An 8957-nucleotide genomic window follows, 5' to 3' on the forward strand; every position below is an offset into this window, starting at 1 on the left:
CAAATACTCAGATGAAACATATTGTGCTATTTATCACAGACTACTTTGTGTCAAAGTTTAACAAGGACATTTGTTTTGAAACCATTTTAAAAAAAATAATAAAGTGGCACAAAATAACATCTGTTGTGTTCCCAGTCAAAACTGACCGGTATGATTTTATTAGTTAAGAAAGGACAGGCCCAAAACGACACATGAAAACTTTACATTATTACAAAACTAATGTCTGAACACATTAAATAACAACAGAAACAATAACAGTATTACCAACAATAACAAAAACATTAAAATTTTCACAATCTGTCAATCAATGGTGGTTACATTTTGTGTGTTCTCATGCACATGTTGGACAATACGTGGTGGTTGTTGCATGTGCACTACATTTACGGCACATGATGCTCGTTTTGACATCTCTTGGTGCACACAGATTGCACCTCTTCCTTTTGTCTCTTCTGTCTCTGGCGGCCGTAGATCTTGCTTCTGGCCCTTGTATATCTCTCACCAATCCAGCAGAGGATGGTGTTGGAGGAAGGTGTTAGTGCCTTTGAATGAGCGGTGCCACCATGGCTTTCCCCAACTCTTCTAGGAATAGTCTCCTTGTAACATTCGTCCTGGAAAGAAGGTGACCAAAACGCAGCGGGGTAAGTGTTCATTATAATTTAATAAATAACCTGAACACTGAAACAACAAAAACAACAAAGAGAGAGAAAGAAACGAAACAGTTCTGTCTGGTGCAACAACACAAGACAGAAAACAACTACCCACAACACACAGGTGGAAAAAGGCTACCTAAGTATGGTTCTCAATCAGAGACAACGATAGACAGCTGCCTCTGATTGAGAACCACACCCGGCCAAACACACAGAAAAGAAAACATAGAACACCAGACATAGAATGCCCACCCCAACTCACGCCCTGACCAAACCAAAATAGAGACATAAAAAGGATCTCTAAGGTCAGGGCGTGACAGTACCCCCCCCCCCCCCCAAAGGTGCGGACTCCGGCCGCAAAACCTAAACCTATAGGGGAGGGTCTGGGTGGGCATCTATCCGCGGTGGCGGCTCTGGCGCGGGACGTGGACCCCGCTCCACATTAGTCTTGGCCCACTTAGGTGGCGCCTCTGGAGCGGGGACCCTTGTAGCCGACCCCGGACTGGGGACCCTTGCAGTGGGCCCCGGACAGGAGGGTGACTGGCAGCTCCGGACAGGAGGGAGACTCTGGCAGCTCCGGACTGGGGATCGACGCTGGAGGCTCCGGACTGGGGATCGTTGCTGGAGGCTCTGGACTGGGGATCGTCTCTAGAGGCTCCGGACTGAAGGGCGTCACTGGAGTGGAGAGACACACAGGAGGCTTCGTGCCATGGATCATCACCGGAGGCTTCTTACCATGGATCATCACTGGAGGCTTCGTGCCATTGATCATCACTGGAGGCTTCTTGACATGGATCATCACTGGAGGCTTCGTGCCATGGATCATCACTGGAGGATTTGTGCCATGGATCATCACTGGAGGCTTCGTGCCATGGATCATCACTGGAGGCTTCGTGCCATGGATCATCACTGGAGGCTTCTTACCATGGATCATCACTAGAGGCTTCGTGCCATGGATCATCACTGGAGGCTTTGTGCCACGGATCATCACTGGAGGCTTTGTGCCATGGATCATCACTGGAGGCTTCTTGCCATGGATCATCACTGGAGGCTTCGTGCCATGGATCATCACTGGAGGCTTCGTGCCATGGATCATCACTGGAGGCTTCGTGCCATGGATCATCACTGGAGGCTTCTTGCCATGGATCATCACTGGAGGCTTTGCTCTGGGAGAAGGCACAGGACTCACCAGGCTGGGGAGACATGCAGGAGGGTTAGGGCTTAGCACAGGCACAGGCCTCTTCCTTGGCCGAGGCACCGGAGACACTGGGCCGTGGAGGCACACTGGCGGTCTCGAGCACAGAGCTAGCACAACTCGTCCTGGCTGGATCCCCCCTGTAGCCCGGCAAGTGCGGGGAGCTGGAACAGGCCGCACAGGGCTGTGCTGGCGAACTGGGGACACTGTGCGTAGGGCTGGCGCAGGATAACCCGGGCCGAGGAGACGCACTGGAGGCCTGGAGAGCAGGGCTGGCACACTCCGTCCTGGCTTCATGCCCACTTTAGCCCGGCCGATGCGAGGAGCTGGGATATAGCGCACCGGGCTAAGAACACGTACTGGAGACACCGTGCGCTCCACCTCATAACACGGTGCCTGACCAGTACGACGCTCGCCACGGTAAGCACGGGGAGTTGGCTCAGGTCTCCTACCTGACTCCGCCAATCTCCTCCAGTGCCCCCCCCAAAAAATGTTCTGGGGCTGCCTCTCGTGCACGCGTCCTCGAGCCAACTCCTCGTAGCGTCGCCGCTCCGCTCTAGCTGCCTCCAGCTCCTCTTTAGGACGGCGATACTCTCCCTGCTGTGCCCAGGGTCCCTTGCCGTCCAAGATTTCCTCCCATGTCCAGGAGTCCATTCCACCACGCTGCTTGGTCCTTTGGTGGTGGGTAGTTCTGTAACATTCGTCCTGGAAAGAAGGTGACCAAAACGCAGCGGGGTAAGTGTTCATTATAATTTATTAAATTAATATGAACACTTACCCCGCTGCGTTTTGGTCACCTTCTTTCCAGGACGATCGTTACACTCCTCTTGAAGAATTTCCCCTGCTTCCAGCCTGAAATCACCTCCATCCACACCACAAACGCCTTGTAGGCCGACACATCTAGGATGTTGAAGAACACCACCATGGGCCAACGTGCCATCATCCTCTTACAAGAGTATGTGCCAGTAACCTGCAAAAGTAAGTAAATAAAATAATGAGTACATACAAGTGATACTTCATGGCTTGCATAGTAACGTGAAAAATTGCATCAAAGCGTTGTTTTAATTTATCACATCTGAAACATATTTACATATTCAAATGAATAGAATTGCCTCCATATTGTTCACAAATTCAATGAGCATTTCACCAAACAACAACATGTCTTATTTTTATGATGCAGATAAAACAATCTGGTAATAGAAAAAAAAGTACACATACCTCATCAAGGTTGTCAACTCCCCCTTTGTTCCTGTTGTAATCCAGGACAGCGTTGGGTTTCCTGTCTACCCTGATATTCACAGCGGCATCGCTGTGCAGAGTTGTCATCAGGAGCACATTCTTCTTTTTCTTCGGGCAGTAGGACACAAGAGTGTGTGTATCGGTGAAGGCAGATTTAGAGGAAAAACAATCCCTGTCCTTGGTAGTGAGTAAAGCAGTAGGCAACTCAGGCTTGTTCCTTCTGACAGTCCCCACCATGGTCATTTCTTTTGGAGCAGCTCCTGACCAAGAGCATATGAGGTAAAAAAAAATGCACATGTTATGTTGTGCCCCTGGAGACCTGCAGTCATTTCTAGAACCACCCGCTGCCCCTGGTTCCTTTCAGGAACACCGTCAGAAGATTTCCTGGTGTAAACCTGCATGTTCCAGGCATAACTTGTCCTGGCATCACATGCTGCCCATATCTTAATTCCATATTTAGATGGTTTGCTTGGCATGTACTGTTTGAATGGGCAGTGTCCCCTAAAAGCGATCAGACGCTCATCCACTGCGATATCTGGACTTGGGTTATAGATGAGTGGCAGGCGCTCCACCCACTTGTGCCAAACCTCTCTGATCGCTGCCAGCTTGTCTTGTTGACACGGGCCTGGTCTTGTATCACGGTTGTTGAAGCGAATCATTCGTGACAACACATGAAATGTCTGGAGTGACATAGTGGCACGAACAATTTCCCTACCAGACTCTGCATCCCATAAACTGGTGGTAGATTTCTTTCTGGATCTTTACACACCAGCCAAAATCAAGAGACCCACGTCTGCTTGGACGTCTGTCTGGTCTACCTCGTTCCAGTTGTCTTTGTAAACACGTCTCCCCTCCAAGTTGGTCATGTTTATCACTATAGTTTCGATTGACTCTGTCAGCAACAGTTTGAAGCAGGATTTCATGTCATCACCCCCGGATATGGCGTATCTCGTTGGCCCTGGGGTCATCCTGATAACATTTTCAGCCGACAGCCGACCTCTCCTCTTAGGTGGGGATGAAGACCAGGACAAATTCCCATTATTTGACCGGAATGTAACAACAACCTCAGCAGGGCCCTCTTCCTCATCACTGTATTGTTCCTAGTCAGTTGTCTCTTGGTCTGGATCATATTCTGTGTTGTCTTCAACTTCTGACACTTCCTCCTCTAATGCATCTTCACTGTCAGTTTCCTGGCCTCTCTCCTCCTCACCAGTGTCATTATCAAAGATATGATCAAGAGTCTCACATACAGTATATCGTTTGGTCATTGTGCTGCCACAGAATGAATTGTGAGCAAGGTCTCAAAAAAGCTTTATATACCAGAGCTGCAAGAAAAGTTCTATATATCATTGAAACAGTGTTGCGATTGTCTGTGAGAATGCCAACAGGTGTGGTTCCCGTGTGGGAAACATTCTATTGGGGAAAGGTTCCCGTGGGGGTTGCCATGGAAGCCAAGAAGGGAAGTGAGGTGTGTGTGTGTGTGTGTGTGTGTGTGTGTGTGTGTGTGTGTGTGTGTGTGTGTGTGTGTGTGTGTGTGTGTGTGTGTGTGTGTGTGTGTGTGTGTGTGTGTGTGTGTGTGTGTGTGTGTGTGTGTGTGTGTGTGTGTGTGTGTGTGTGTGTGTGTGTGTGTGTGTGTGTACACCACAGGTGTACCAAAGTTAAATAAAACACCCAAATGTTATGAAAATCATGAAAATGTATTTTGTGTGTTCAAAGTCAGGGAACCTTATGACAATCATATTAAATTAACTACATTTTTCAAAGAGAGAACTTGTAAATCGGTCCAATTCGACCGTAACACAACAGGATAGAACCATGAGGAAACCTGTAGAAAACGTTATGCTGAAGTACTGAAATACCCACCAAGAAAAATATGGTTCTTAGAATGTTATGCGCTAGCTGGGTCTAATTCATAAGGTTCTCACCATGATGTTCTGACCTGGGTTTAATGCCAAATAATCTGTTTCCTCAAAATACTCATATACTCTACAATATATCTTAGCCGAGCTGTCCAGTGTTCATTTTTACATGCTGTAAAATGCTCTTCTAAGTAGTCACTGTTCATTTCAGTCTCTTTGAAGCAGTTCTGTGTGTCATGTTCTCTTTTCTCTCCTATCAAAATGTATGGATTATGATTATAGGGAACAGGAACAGGAACTGGATAGTAATATATCCTACATCCTTCGCTCCCACTTTCATTTTCTGCTTCCGCTACCTTTTTAGTGTCAGTGGCTCATGTACTTATTGCCCTCATTCATCCCCTCACTCTGACTGGACTGGTGAATTGAGAGTGGAGATCCATTCTCAGACCATTACCAGCTATTTCCCCAAGGTCTGAGGAGCCCCATCACACAGTGTTTTTAGAGAGTGTAGAGAAAGGTACTTGGCAGGCTAGAAGAATACATTTCTGCTTAATTAATCCCATTCCTTACTTTGGGTATTAAAAGCCAATGGTCTGTTTAACAACTTTCTGCGACACTAAACGGGCAATTAGTCACAGCCTAATAATTTTTCATACATTTTATGGATATGTCCAGGGCGGGGGGTGCTCCCTGGAGGGGCATCTCACTACTGACCATCTGACTTTCATCCCCCCACACCGCAAGATTAAGTCATTTCCTCTATGCTTCTTGACCCCACTCCTCAGCAACTTTATCATTAATCGTGTCATGCTCCATGATCAGATACCCACTCCCTGATAGCCCTCTCCTCTCAGCCTCCCAGCCTAGGCTAGCTGCCTGAATTTGATAGCATGGTGGGGAGACAAATGTGCTGCCTATTTCAGAGATGGGATGTGGCGGGAACCATCCGCCTATCCTCCTTTCCAACGCTTTTGAAGAAGGCAAGAGGAGATCGACGGAGGCCCGGGCGTAATCAGCTGTGGCACATTGATAAGCACTCTGTGCCAGCTGTTCCAGCTAGGCAGACATTCCATTCCTGGAGAGTAGTGTTATGCAGCGAGCTTTTCTGACATTCATTCAAATGGCAGGGAAATTAAGACCACTTAAATGGAGAGGGCCGCCCACTGCCCAGGTGTAAATATGATTTTGATAACGCTGTTTGTCCTCCGAACAAGCACAGCTGTTCATCTACACCGCCAGCATTGTGACTCCACACAGGGCCAGGGTCAGGTTGTTCCTCAGAGAACAACGGTCACAACATTAATAAAAGAATGAGCCTTATCTCTCTCTCTCTCTCTCTGATAATATGTTTTAACACCCACAGAACCACAGGCTATGAAATCAAAATGAAATCAACTAAACACAATTGCACGTCTTTGTAGCCCGGTTCCAAAATCCATCTGAAAATGTAAATCTGCTAAGCATTATATATTCGAAGCCTCCATGCAAAACATCATTAATGCCCTTTTATCATAAAGCGTTTTTTTCTCCTCTCTCTCCTTTTTTTAATCTGATACTCCCAATGTTTGCCGAATGGAGTTTTAGACAAGACATATTTTTCGTCCTTCTCAAAGCCATTATCAGTTTGGAAGGGTTTGTGTGACTCACAGCACATCCATTTCCAACCTCCAGCCAATCTGGAGTGGTGTCATCAGTGGAAGTTGATGTAATAGCTTGGGCGGACGCCCCATTTCATCTGTAACCAGCACTTAGTTTCCAAGGGTCAGCAAACACAGGTCTCCATGTAAAATGTTCATGAGCTATTCACTGTCAATAAACAAACTGCGCAAAATCATCTAAATCAGTCCATGTCATTATGCTAACTATTGCAAAATCAACATATCAATCAGCTTTGAACAAGCAGGAAAGCACCAGGCTCTGGCCTGGACTACTAACCCCTCAAATGCTGAGGTCACCTCTGGGTGGAATGTACAGCTAAGGTATCATATGTCAGCCCCAGCGGCCCCCAAGCGCCTGTCACTGTGGGAACTTCATTTCGCCATGACATCATGAGTGAGAGAGGCAGCCGCAGTGGAATAGATCATTTCTTACGGTGGGTCGTCTATTGCACAATTCATCTCTGGTCAGTTAGCGAGCATTTCAATCTGTTTTTATCCCTTCATGTAGTACATGTACGGTACGTTAGTAGAGTATGGACAGTCATGTCAGGTGATACAAAGCTACATAAAGGGATCGAGAAGGCAATATACTGTGATGACTGACACCAACGTATGACACGCGTACAGAGCCTCCAGAAAGTGTTCAAACCCCTTGACTTATCCAACAATTTGTTTTGTTACAGCCTGAATTCAAAATGAATGAAATAGATGTTTCGACTGTTGTGGAAATCTTATCCAAAGAGTAGGCAAAGACTATGAGTATAATAGTAAACCTTTAATCTAGTAATTGCTAGGGAGGTCTGTCTCTGCCAGGGAAGAACTCAGAGTACAGATAGTGGTTCCACAACAGTTTTTTTAATGCAAGCAACAGTTACAGAAAACAATGGTCTTGTGTTTAGGGTGCAGACAGATATCAGACATAGGAGTCTATGAGATGCAGTTCATGCAAGGACAGAATACAACATTCAAGAGTTCCAATTTAGCTTACCCCCCACATTTTGCCACCACAATTCCCCCTTTGATACTATGGAAACCAATCACCATACATGATATATCTGAGCTGTTGTCAGACAGAACTTAAAACCCTCTGGTTTCTGGGAAATTGGCATTTTTACACAAAAAGGGGTAATCTAAATGGAACTCCTGAAGGATAACTTAATAATAATAATCTGGGAAAGAAGGAGGGGTGTAGGGATCGGGCACTATCGTCTCCCATAGGGCAATCTGCATCCCCAATGAAGGGGGAGGCAGTGGTGAGATCAGTCAGGTTATTTAAGTTCACCACTGTCATGACCGTCTGGTGGGAAGGAGATATCGGTGTTTGACACAATCTCCTCACCAAGGCCGTCAGGCATGAGAACAGACAGAAGGACAGCAAAAGGAATCCAACCAGCACCAGGAGACACTGCAACACGAGAGTTCCAAAGATCCCCATGCTAGTTTTTACCCATGCAAACAGGTCCCAGCCTCATTCTTGATCTCTCTTTGCAACAGTAGCAACTTCCTTTCTGATAGTAGCAACTGCCTCAGCCACCGTAGTGGAGGGGTCACGGATGTAAGTACAGCATTCTTGACCCATCATCGCACAAGTCCCTGCTTTAGATGCTAAGAGAATATCTAGAGCCATTCTGTTTTGTAACACCATAGTATGTATAGCTACTAATGCAGCAGTCAGCTCCTCTATATCTTTAGCAGTAGCATTACCCATCCTTTCTCCTTCTCTAGCCAGTTCTTGAATGGAGTCAAGCACATGCCATAATCGGGAATTAATGCAGAGAAGAAAAATAAAACGTTTTACAGGGCCAGCTACAATGGTCCTCCTGTACAAGTGGATGAAAGGATGATTTGGGTGTTCTGGGGTAGCACGTACAGCAGGAACAACATAGGCCGCATAGCATGATCCTGACCATGGTGTAGGTAGATAATAATAAGCTTTCCCCCCACACACATAGTTCCATTTACAGAAAAAGTAGGTTTAGCATACACATTGGTATTCTTGAGCATATAATGTATTCCCAAAGACATGATAGGGTGGAACTGCAAGGGTAGGGTAAGATTAAGATTAATGTAGACGGAAAGATTATACCTATGGAGCTGTTCCATTTGCTATATAACAAAAATAACCTGGGGGTGAATAGGCCATGAATATTCATTGTTTAGGCAGGGAGGTGTGATTGGTCAATCAAATCTTCTCATATAAAACACCTCATCCTCTACCCAACCAAGCACTCGGTCTGTAAATTTACCTGCCTTGATCCACATCAATATTTCATAAGCATGAAGGGGTATTGCGAGCAGTAGTATAGTCTCGGCACTATTTGATAATAACCCACAAACCCAACAATCTGATACATAT

At 46.2% G+C, this 8957-nt stretch overlaps 1 pseudogene; it reads right to left on the reverse strand.

The window, feature by feature from the left end:
* Nucleotides 1-2635: 2635 nt before the first annotated feature.
* On the reverse strand, nt 2636-4300 carry LOC139562861 (piggyBac transposable element-derived protein 4-like; annotated as a pseudogene).
* Between the last annotated feature and the right edge of the window lie 4657 nt (nt 4301-8957).

Source organism: Salvelinus alpinus, chromosome 33 (genome assembly GCF_045679555.1).
Source record: "Salvelinus alpinus chromosome 33, SLU_Salpinus.1, whole genome shotgun sequence".
Taxonomy (NCBI): Eukaryota; Metazoa; Chordata; class Actinopteri; order Salmoniformes; family Salmonidae; genus Salvelinus; species Salvelinus alpinus.